Source organism: Zingiber officinale, chromosome 1B (genome assembly GCF_018446385.1).
Source record: "Zingiber officinale cultivar Zhangliang chromosome 1B, Zo_v1.1, whole genome shotgun sequence".
In the NCBI taxonomy this organism is placed as follows: Eukaryota; Viridiplantae; Streptophyta; class Magnoliopsida; order Zingiberales; family Zingiberaceae; genus Zingiber; species Zingiber officinale.
The window spans coordinates 148,058,949-148,071,840 of NC_055986.1; positions in this window are offsets into that span (position 1 = coordinate 148,058,949).

Here is a 12,892-nt window from a genome sequence, read left to right on the forward strand (position 1 = left end):
TAGACACAAGGTTCATCTTCGTTCTTGATGAAACCAAATTATTTGATTGCATCATCGAAACGAAGATTCCAGCTCCGAGAAGCTTGCTTTAGTCCATAAATGGACCTATGCAGCTTGCATACTCTGCTATTATGCTGTGGATCTACAAAACCCTCAGGTTGTGTCATGTACACATCCTCGAGTAGGTTTCCATTCAGAAACGCGGTTTTGACATCCATCTGCCATATCTCATAGTCATGGTAGGCTGCAATAGCAAGCATGATCCGAATGGACTTAAACATCGCTACTGGAGAAAAGGTTTCATCATAGTCAATACCATGAATCTGCTTGAAACCTTTAGCTACCAAGCGACCCTTATAAATAAGTCCATCCATGTCAATCTTTCTCTTAAAGACCCACTTACACCTAATGGGTTTTACCCCTTCAGGTGGATCAACCAAAGTTCATACTTGGTTGGTGTACATGGATTCCATTTCGGATCTCATGGCTTCTAGCCATTTCTCGGAATCTGGTCTCATCACAGCTTCCTGATAGGTGGTAGGCTCATCCTCTATGAGCATAACGTCATCATGGTCAGACAAGAGAAATGAGTATCTCTCAGGCTGACGACGTACCCTATCAGACCTGCGAAGAGGTATGTCTACTTGAACTGGTTGTTGTTCCTCAACTCCTTGTGGAACAACATCATCCACAACACTTTGTGGTTCCAGTTCAATTTCCATCGAGGCATTAGTGCTATTTTTCGCATCTTGAACTTCTTCAAGATCGAACGCGCTCCCACTAGTCTTTCTAGAAACAAAGTCCCTTTCTAGAAAGACCCCAGTCTTTGCCACAACTACCTTGGGATATCCTATGAAATAGCACTTGTCTGATTTGGGTCCTAATTTGTCTGAGACTTGACGTCTAACGTAAGCCTCACAACCCCAAATCCTCATGAAAGACACCTGGGCATCTCTCCCAGTCCATATCCTATATGGTGTCTTTATCACGACCTTGGATGGAACTCGATTGAGTATAAAAGCTGTCGTGTCTAGAGCATAACCCCAAAGGTATGTCGGAAGATCTGTGTGACTCATCATAGATCGCACCATATCTAATAGGGTATGATTCCTCCTTTCGGATACACCATGCCACTGTGGTGTTCCAGGAGAAGTGAGTTGGGATAGTATCCCACACTCAGCTAGGTAGTCACGAAATTCATGGCTAAGGTATTCTCCACCTCGATCTGATCGAAGTATCTTAATACTCTTGCCAAGCTGGTTCTGTACTTCATTCTTGAATTCTTTGAACTTTTTAAAGGATTCAGACTTATGTGTCATCAAATACACATAACCATATCTACTGAAGTCATCAGTAAATGTGATGAAGTATCTATAACCGCCTCTAGCAGCAACATTGAAAGGGCCACATACATCACTATGTATGAGTCCTAACAAATCAGTTGCTCTCTCGCTGTGCCCACTAAAGGGAGTTTTGGTCATCTTGCCTCGTAGGCATGACTCGCATACCTCATATGATTCAAAATCAAATGAGTCCAGCATACCATCCTTATGGAGCTGGGATAAGCGCTTGTCATTTATATGACCTAAGCGACAGTGCCAGAGGTAGGTTTGGTTCATGTTATTTGACTTGAACCTCTTGGTATTTATGTTATAGATAGGACTCTCAAGGTCTAGAATATAGAGTCCGTTTATCAGAGGTGCACTACAATAGAACATATCGTTTAAATAGACGGAACAACATTTGTTCTTTATAGTAAACGAGAAACCTTTCTTGTCCAAACAAGAAACTGATATAATGTTCTTAGTTAATGCAGGCACATAACAACAATCGACTAACTCTAGTACAAGCCCAGAGGGCAGAGATAGAAAGTAAGTCCCTACAGCAACAGCAGCAACCCGTGCTCCATTGCCTACTCGTAGGTCCACCTCGCCCTTTGTCAATGCCCTGCTATTTCTCAGCGCATCAGTACAAATGTGAGAAGCACATCCAATATCTAATACCCATGATGTAGAAATAGATAGATTGACTTCTATAACATATATACCTGAAGTGGAAGTCTCACTTCGCTTCTTCTTAAGATCCTCCAAGTATACCTTGCAGTTCCTCTTTCTGACCGCAGTGGAAGTAGGTAGCATCCTTGGCGACCCCTCCTTTAGGCTTCAGTGCCTTGCCTTTGCCCTTGGCTTGGGACTTTCCTTTTCCTTTGGGCTTGCCCTTGCCCTTATGTTTCTGAACCATCAGAACAGTGTTGGGCTTAGCCTTCTTAAGGTTTAGCTCAGCAGTTCTTAACATGCTAAGCAGCTCAGGCAGTGGCTTGTCAATCTCGTTCATATTGTAGTTTAGAACGAATTGACTGTAGATATCTGACAAGGATTGCAAGATCAGGTCAGTGGCCAGCTCTTGGCCAAGTGGGAACCCCAACCTTTGTAGGTTCTCTATGTACCCAATCATTTTGAGTACATATGGGCCTACAGGAGCCCCGTCTGACATCTTGCATTGAAACAGTGCCCTTGAGATCTCAAATCTTTCATGTCTCGCTTGACCTTGATACAGTTGAAGAAGATGTTCAACCATATCATAAGCACCCCATTAACTCATGTTGCTTCTGAAGCTCAGAGTTCATGGTCGCGAGCATTAGACATGACACATCTAATGCGTCATCTTGATGCTTCTTGTAAGCATCTTTGTCAGCTCGCGGGGCATTGGCAGGAGGAGCCTCCGGAATGGGCTACACCAGAACGTACAGTTTACGTTCCTGAGTGAGAACTATTCTCAAGTTCCTGTACCAGTCCAGGAAGTTTGCTCCGTTGAGCTTGTCCTTCTCAAGGACAGATCGCAGGGAGAAAGTGTTCGTATTCGACGTCATGGTAATCTACAACAGAAATAAAAGCAGAAATAAATACCATATTCTAAATCATTTAATTAGGCCTTTAACTAAATGATGCTTCCATTGAATTCTATAATTCATGTGGGACAAGATCCACATCATACTAACCCTTGAGTTAGCTTTGGCTAATATGCCCAAGACTTAGTATGATCGGTAGGTAACGATTACCAATTACATCTCTATGCAACTCTTGTTTATAGGATAAAATCCGCATTTATATTAAAACTCGAGTTAGCTTTGGCTAATACGCCCGAGAATTAATATAAACGTGATTTTGTCCTACCTTTCCAACCATTGGAAGAATGCCTATAGTTGTACTCGATCCAACCGAGTAAACTAGGAATACTCAATCTAGTTGAGTTTGTATTCACCCATGCGTTGATAGGCGAGACCAAGATTTTTCCTCCGTACCCTACCAAGATAGTATGTGTTGCTCTGCTTTGGCAGATTCAACAACAGCATGCGATCGAGGTAGTGGTAGGTATCACGACATGGTAGGCATTAGAGTTGACGTAATTTAGATATAATCTAAACGTCGATGTGTATCAAATACACGATAGATCTAATCTATTCGATAGAGTGCATCTTGTACACGATGTAGATCTAATCTAATCGTAAGGGTGCATCTTGTGCATGATTTAGATCTAATCTAATCGTAAGGCACTAATTAATTACTAAATTATGCATCACATACACAAAATCAATTAATTAAATAATTTTTGTGATTTAGTCATGGCCCTACTACGATCTTCTCAAGCCAATGAGAAGATCGGATGGTCAACCTAGGGTCAACAGCTTCTTAAGCGCTTTCCTTTTGACCACCTTGTGTTGCTCGCGCCCTCCTCGTAACTCCGTCTCGAGTGGACCTTCCACCGCTCTAATTTTGTACATTACAATTTTGAAACTCGAGTTACATTCGAGTCTAAATCTAATTTACAACAAGAATATATAAAAGCGAGGCACGACTCGCAGGTCGCGAATGATATACAGCACACGCAAACACAAATGACGGCGCGCAGGCCGTATTATAAATTACAACACAAATTTCCAATCCAATTGAGTCTATTGGGCCATGACTATCACAAAATCAATATATAATTCTAAATTATATATTTTTCATAATTTTCTGTAATTTTTCATAATTTTACAATTTTATGGGTAAATTTTTCCCGGCGATCCCGATTAACGATTTCGGGCGCAATCGCGGAGCAAATCCCCTTGGGGGGTTAGGGGAAGTACCCCTACCCACGATCTAACCATCGCGAGTTGCTCCTAAGCTATCCAATAGCGCCTAAGCCCGCTGTCCCAAAACATTTTGGGGTCAAAACTTCACCTTTTCGTGAAAAACTTCTCGGTAGTCGAAGCCTACAAGTGTCTAAACACTTGTGCTTCATTACTACAAGAAAATAACCCATTAAAACTATAAAAACATCAATTTACAGAAAGTTTACAGATTTATATTTTTCATAAAAATATGAAACGTAACTCGTACTCACTTTGCACGTGGCTCTGATACCACTGTTGGGTTTTTCGGGCCACGAAAACCGCTTTTCGCGTCGCGGAAACCCCGAATCACCCATGCCACCGGATCCGTGCAAAGGAAAAATTTGAAAAATTTCGAGTACGAGTTAGAAAACTTCGATTTACACTAAATCTACAAAGGTTAAGATGTATGTACCCTTGATGCGCGCCCTACGCGAATCCCGCTCGTCCAAAATGCCGGATCTCTAGACCGTCAAGCGTACGGTCCTCTAGAAGTATCCACACGGACAACTTAGGTGGAGAAGACCTAAACAAAGGTGTGCTAGCACCTTGATAGGCCATGGCAAGAAGAGGAGAGGGAGAGAGCAAGAAGAACTCAAGGAGGAAGAAGAAGGAATGGATGAGAGAATATTTTTCAAAATGAAAGTTATTCATCTCATTCAAGTGGCCGACCACCATCATGTGTGTAACTCTCCACATTAATGCATTAAGTGTCATTAATGTGAAGCCATTAAAGAGAAAGACTTTGTAACTTCCATGAGGTGGCACCCAATGATGATGTGGAGTAACATCATTAGTCCACATCAATGCCAACTCACCAATGAGGTGACATAAAATCAAGTCTAACTTGCCTTTTTCATCTTCCTCTCAAGTCAAGTCAAACTTGACCAAATCTCTTCCATAGTTGATCTAATCTAACCATTTGATTCAAGCCAACTTAATATAATGAATCTAATTCATTAAATTAAATTGATCTAATGAGTCATAATCTAAATTAGACTCATTGTATACATGAATCAACTTGAGTCTAACTCAATTAGCCCAATTTGGATTACTCTTAATCCAATTGGATCCATCAAATGAATCAAGTCCTCTTGGTTCAGCATATGAACCTAATCTCCATCTAATTGTCCTTAGTGTGTGACCCTATAGGTTGTTGTAACGTTGGCAATGCCCTAAACCCATTTAGGAGCATAAGTAATGAGCGGTATCTAGCAACACATCATTACTACCCAAGTTACAAGAATGTTGAGATCCAACATCATCTTGTGACTACTAATTGTGACTCCTCACAATATATGACAAGTGTCCTTCTATCCTAGACATCTAGATTGATCAATATGAGGCATAGACCGTGTCATCCTCTAATCAATCTAAATCTTGAACTCCAAGTAGACTCACTCGATCAAATGAGCTCAATATCTCATATTGACTCATTTGGGCATGGCCATGCACTTAGTGGTCTCACTCTATCAAGAATACCGATGTCACTCCCGTCATATGGGAGGGATAGATCCCATCTACATCACTCACATCCCTCTGCATAATTCATTACATACCCAGTAATCGCCTTTATAGTCCACCCAGTTATGGGTGACGTTTGACGAAACTAAAGTACATAACTCCTTATGTAGGGATCTATGGTGACTTCAGGTCTAAGAACTAGTAGTCATACTAATAGCCACATGAGAAAGTATATGACACTCATATAACGATCCATGATACTTTCTCATGGCGGGTCATTCAGTATACATTCTCTAATGTATACCCATGTGTCAACTTGATATCTCTATATCCATGACTTGTGAGATCAAGTCATCGAGTTGACCTACATGCTAGTCTTATTGCATTAACATTGTCCCTGAATGTTAATACTCGACTAGGAATGATTAAGAGTAGTGTTCCCTATATCATCTCACTATCGGTTCAACTAACCGATTGATATAGGTGAGAACCGTCTACTCAAGGACGTTATTATACTTAGTTTATTTGGCACCAATACAAGTAAGTATAATAACCAAAAACCAAATGCCTTTATTTATATAGAATATGATACAATAAGTCCAAAATACAATCATCAAATGATTGTCTCTAGGGCTCTAGCTAACAAGAATAACATCGTCCTGATGAAGAATAATGTCGTGCTGATGAAGAATAATGTCTGCCGAATACCAATCTGAGAAACCCAAAGCGGATCAGAAAAAATAGAGTCACCGAAAGTCCTCCTCGCCCGAAGACCCGATGACGAAGAAGAAATCCAAATCTGAAGAGAAGAAACCCAGATCTGAAGCTTCCAAGACTTCCTGCGCACCAGAGACCAACCAACACTATCGTCAGTGACCTAAGACCGGGGTGGGAATCCCTAGCAAGACCCTCCGACGCTCAAGTCAGTGATCTCTCTCGGTATGGATGAAGGAAGAAGAAGATGAATAGTAGCTGAGATTATTAGGGTTATGAGTGTGCACGATGATGTGAACTTACCTAGACAACGGAGAGAATTCCCCTTTTTATACCACTTCATATAACCTCCGTAGTCATGAAGTGGACCCCGGTCTGTTAGAGTTTGTTATGAGATGACGTCAGCTGTGTACTTATGGCGGATGATTTTTAAGGAATCTTTTTTGTACCCCAGATGTACCTTCTTTGTCGTTTAGCACCTGCAAAATAATCTAACAACACATTTCCCGCCAAATATATAACACCTGTCATAGAACTATGTATTGCAAATATCTATTAATTATCTTATTTGAAATATTTACCCCTATCCTACTTCACGAGTTTCTTTTAAAGTATTTCTGTTATTTATCCTTTGAGGTAATGCCAATTAGTATGGATCTTCCTCCTGGGAAGTATATTTCGGTCAATATAAATCTAATTCCGCTTTTGAGGTATGTCCCAGCCGATATTAGCCTACCTATATAGATCTTCCTCCTGGGAAGCATATTTCGGTCGATATAGACTTACTTCGTATGCATCGGCCGATATTAGCCTACCTTCTTTGAGGTGTATAGATCTTCCTTCTAGGAAGAATATTTCGGTCGATATAGATTTACTTCGTATGTATCGGCCAATATTAGCCTAACTCCCCTTGGGAGGTATGTAGATCTTCCTCCTGGGAAGCTGATTTTGGTCGATATAGACTTACCTTTTATGTCACGGCCGATATTAGCCTACCTATATAGATCTTCCTCCTGGGAAGCATATTTCGGTCGATATAGACTTACTTCGTATGATCGGCCGATATTAGCCTACCTTCTTTGAGGTGTATAGATCTTCCTCCTGGGAAGAATATTTCGGTCGATATAGACTTACTTCGTATGCATCGGCCGATATTAGCCTACCTTCTTTGAGGTGTATAGATCTTCCTCCTGGGAAGAATATTTCGGTCAATATAAACCTAACTCCCCGTTCGAGACATGTCCCGGCCGATATTAGCCTAACTCCCCCTGGGAGGTATGTCCCGACCGAGATAAACCTAACTCCCCTTGGGAGGTATATCCCGGCGGATATTAGCCTACCTCCTTTGAGGTATATGTCAATTAATGCGAATCTTACTCTTGGGAAGTATGTTTCGGCCAATATAACTCTAACTCCTCCTGGGAGGCCTGTCTCGGTCGATATTAGCCTAACTCCCCCTGGGAGGTATGTCCCGGCCGAGATAAACCTAACTCCCCCTGGGAGGTATATCCCGGCTGATATAAACTTAACTCCGCTATATCCCGGTCGATATTGGCCTATCTTCTTGGTTTCCTTACCCCCTTTTCTTTCCTTATCAGGGACCCACAAAACCTTACCCATATCAGTGTCCTTGAGTAGAAGGTTCTTATCTATATCAATCGATTGGTTGAATCGATAGTGAGATGATATAGAGAACACTACTATTAATCATTCCTAGTCAAGTATTAACATTCAGGGACAATGTTAATGCGACGAGACTAGCATGTAGGTCAACTCGATGACTTGATCTCACAAGTCATGGATATGGAGATATCAAGTTGACACATGGGTATGCATTGGAGAATGTATACTGAATGACCCTCCATGAGAAAGTATCATGGATCGTTATATGAGTGTCATATACTTTCTCATATGGATATTAGTATGACTATTAGTCCTTGGACCTGAAGTCACCATGGTTCCCTACATAAGGAGTTATATACTTTGGCTTCGTCAAACGTCACCCGTAACTGGGTGGACTATAAAGGCGATTACTGGGTATGTAACAAATTATGCGGAGGGATGTGAGTGATGTAGATGGGATCTATCCCTCCTATATAACGGGAGTGACATCGTTATTCTTGATAGAGTGAGACCACTAAGTGCATGGCTATGCCCAAATGAGTCAATATGTGATATTGAGCTCATTTGATTAGAGTGAGTCTACTTGGAATTCAAGATTTAGATTGATTAGAGGATGACACGGTCTATGCCTCAAGTTGATCAATCTAGATGTCAAGGATAGAAAGACACTTGTCATATATTGTGAGAGTCACAATTAGTAGTCACAAAGGTGATTTTGGATCTCAACATTCTTGTAACTTGGGTAGCAATGATGTATTGCTAGATGCCGCTCATTGTTTATGTTTCTAAATAAGATTTAGAAACATTGCCAACGTTACAAGAACCTATTGGGTCACACACAAAGAACGAGTGGATGGAGATTAGGTTCATATGATGAACCAATTGGATTATGTTCATATGAACCAAAATTGGATTAAGAGTAATCTGAATTAGACTTATTGGGGTTAGATTCAATTGGATTCAATTGTTGAATAAGTCTAATTTAGAGTTGATTCATTGAGTCAATTTATATTAATGAATTGTGATTCATTAAATTGAAATTGACTTGAATCAAAGATTGTATTTAACTCAACAAGGAAGATGTGTGGTCAAGTTTGACTTGACCAAATGGGAAGTTGAAACATCAAGTTTGACTTGACTAAATACCACTTCATGAAGGATGACTCATCCTACATGGCATGACCAACAAATATATTCTTGCCACATCATCTCCACATCATCAAGGGAGAGCAAGAGGCATGGAATATCCATGTGTGACCGACCATATGAATGCAAGATTCATTGACATTGAATGTAATTTATTGGCATTCCATGTGTGGCCGACCATTTGAATGTAAGATTCATTAACATTGAATGTAATTTATTGACATTCTATGTGTGGCCGACCAAATGATATGAGATTCATTGGCATTGATTTTGTGTGGGTATGTCTTCTTCCTCCTTAGCTCTTTCTTATTCGTGATCTTCTCTTTGCCGAGAGCTCCAAACAAGACAAGAAAGTTAGTGAGTTTATCCAATAAGAAAGGGAGAGTGATAGTCACATAGAAAAATAAGAGGAGCGTTTGAGAATATATCTTTCTCTTTTCTCCTACCTTTCTTCCAATCCCACCCAAGAGCCCTAGGGAGTGCTAGCACACTTGTGGTGCTCTCTTCTCCATCCTTGAGTGTTAGAGAACACTTCTTGTTCGTGTGGATACTACTAGAGGTGTGTACACTTGAACACACTCGAGATCCGAAGGACCTTGGACGAGCGGGATTTACGAAGGGCTTCGCTTCAAAGGTATAACACTCACCATGTAGATCTAATGTAGATCGATCTAGAGTAGGAAACAAGTACAAGAATTTTATTAATTTTTTGCACGGATCCGTGGCTAGCATTCGGGGTTTCCACAACGCAAAAAGTAGTTTTTGCGGCTCGAATTGCTAACAGCAAGAACTTCCTGATGAATCCTTCCCGTCCTTTATCGCTAACGACAATTTCTTGACTCTTCCTGTACCTCCCCCGAGTGATGTACCTCCTATAGATCCCCAGTTATGATGTAAAACCCTTTAATGTGTAGACATTCCATATTTGCTTTTATTTGAAGTTATTTAAGCTCAAGAAATCCCTCGGTCTGCTGTTATCTGGTATTACTTAAGCTTAGGAAATCTCTAGGTCGCTATCTTTATCTTGAGAATTCTTTGTTTCTTGCTCCCCAACCTCGGATCTGTTTCGACCACGATGGCCTTCCGGCTAGTGCCCCTACCCTGGGCCTCTGATAGCTTAGTGTCCTGAGCTGGCTCTCGCCTCCAACACTTCGTTCTACAGTATCGTTCTTTCCCGAGGTAACTCATGATGACCCTCGTACGTCACGCCATTTACTCTCTCCCACACCCACCTTTAGCTTAGTTTTCTGTGATAATCCTACGACCCCTTTTGCTTGAATACCTTAAATTGCTTTTATTGTGAGCCGTTGGATGACGCTTTGACCATTATACCCTCGTGAATGTCGGCTATAAATAGGTTGCCTCCGCTACCCCATGGAACTTTTATACCTACTTCTTCCTTCTGCTCTCGCTTTCTGCTTGCTCCGTGCTCCTGGCCCTTCGCTTCTTCTTGCCTTCTGCTTCACCCTCTTATCCTTTGCCTCGCACCGAACTCCTTCCTATGGCTTTTCCTAACATCGTTTACCCCCCCCCCCCTGCCCGGAGTTTCTTCCTTCACGGGTGTAGATCTAGACGATCTTCGTTTCACTTACGAAATCTCAAATGACTCTCACATCATAATTCCAACCATTCTTTACCAAGCCTCCTCTCCTCCAGCTGGATACGTCACCTTTTACAAGGAGCAATTTGTCTCTGGGATACACTTTCCCATTCATCCTTTATTCTCGGACGTAAGTCGATATTTTCAAATCTCACTGAGCCAACTAACCCCTAATTCCATAAGAATCCTATGCGGGTTTGGAATCCTATGCGGGTTTTTGATCCTGTGTGAAGTTTCTGACCTCTCCTGGTCCGCCCGCCTATTCCATTATTTCTTCACTCCTCGCCAGCACAATGAGGGCTTGTTTTGCTTCCAGGTCTGTACCCGAACTACATTCTTTTGCCCTATTCCCTCATCCAAACCTACTTGGAAGGATAAATATTTTTTCCTTAAGTTTCCTTCCGCTGTGGAGTGGCCTACTCGCTGGCAGCAAATGCTTCCTACAACACCTTACGTGGGGGATTTCAGTACTGACCCCCTCTTCATAGAAGCTCTAGCTTAGTTGAGATGCTGGAGGCTGGACTTAACGAGATTGCTATCCGAGAAGGTCCTGTCTTTCTTCAGGCTAAGCCGCATCTCCTCTTTCGAGCTACCTCGCTCCTTGGACGAGTCTTACCTGCCCTCGAATTACTTCGCCCTGCTCTTTGGTACGGTTACTACAACTCTGGTTTCCCCTTACAACCAACACCCTATTCCGCGCCTCAGACGTCAGCCTCTCCCCTTTAGCGAGCAGGAAATAATGCGGAGAGGGAGAATCATATTGGACAGGAGACCTCTCCCACATTCTGTCCTACCCGGCTAGGAGCGCCTACTGCTATAATTCCTCGGTCAGCTCCTCAATCAACTTCCCCGTCCGTCCCCCAAACAGTTCCTGAACCTTCTGTCCAACAGACCCCCCGACCTCCTTCAGGGTTAGTGGACATTCCCCCTGCCATCCCTTCTTTCTGAGCGACTTCCCGGGTAGCTCGGCAGGCGCGTCTCGCTGTCGATCCTACTAGTAGAACTGATGCATCTCCTTCGTCTCGGCAATCCCGACCTTCCCCTGAAGATTCAGACTCGGACGACCAGCCCTTGGTTCACAGATTTTGCCGAAGGTATATCGGACCAGACCTAAGTGCTGACGGTCCGTCCGCTAAACCAGTCACCAGGTCTTCCATTCCACCTCCAGCCTTGCACCTCCAGGATACCCCTGTAACTACCAATAGTTCTGCGACCACCGCAGATCCCCCTTTCACACGTTCACGGGGGCAAGATCCAACTTCTGAGAGGGGAAACCTCGCAGCCTTTCCTCCGATGCCTCCAGTGTCTTATACTCCCGATGTGCCTCTCAGAGCTTCCTCCCGACTTGCTTCTTCCTCTTTGTCTGTCAATGCCCCTCCAAGAGTACAAGGTGATACGGCGGGTCCATCAACTAATCCCCTATTGGATGAATCACAACCAGGGTCATCTCACTCGCCCCCATTTAATCCTCCCGAACCTGCGGCAGCAGCTTCACAACCGCAGGGCCCCTCTTATCACCAGTATTATTCCGCCAAACCTTCTGAGCAAGGGCTAAGGGACCAATAGGATGCTCCCACTAGCCGCCTTATTCTAAGGGGTTAACTAGCTACCTGTTGGAAGGAAAGCATTCAGCAGATGGAGAGTCTGTCTGTACCTGCTCGAATGGATAGGTTCTCTGAGCTATATGTCCATGTGAGCTTCACCCATTCATGCAACAAAACTCCTTCCGCTCTTCTCAAACACTTTACTTTTTTAGCTCAGGCTCATACTGAATTTATGGTGGTGAATCAAATGCTTCATCTCTATTGCCACTGTAATAAGGTGTTATCAGATAAGGTAGCTGAGCTGGAATTGCAACTAAATGATCCTGCAGCGGCCGACCGCGCACAAAGGGTTGAAATAGGGACCTTAAAGAGGGCTAATGCTCAACATCGCCAATCTCTGTGGGCAGCCGACCAAGAGCTCCAAGGCTTTCGTGAGGAGAAAAGTCAGGTCGAGAGTCTCCATAAATAGATTGTAGATCAGCTGACCCAGGAGCTGAGATCTAAAGAAACCCTCTTACAAGAGCAGAACAGGACTTTGCAGAACTGCTTGTCATGAAAGTTGAACTGTCACAAGCCTGTTCTGGCCTGTTTGGAGTTACCTCAACTCTAGAAATATACAGGGCTGGAGTGAATGAACGCTGCAGGTGG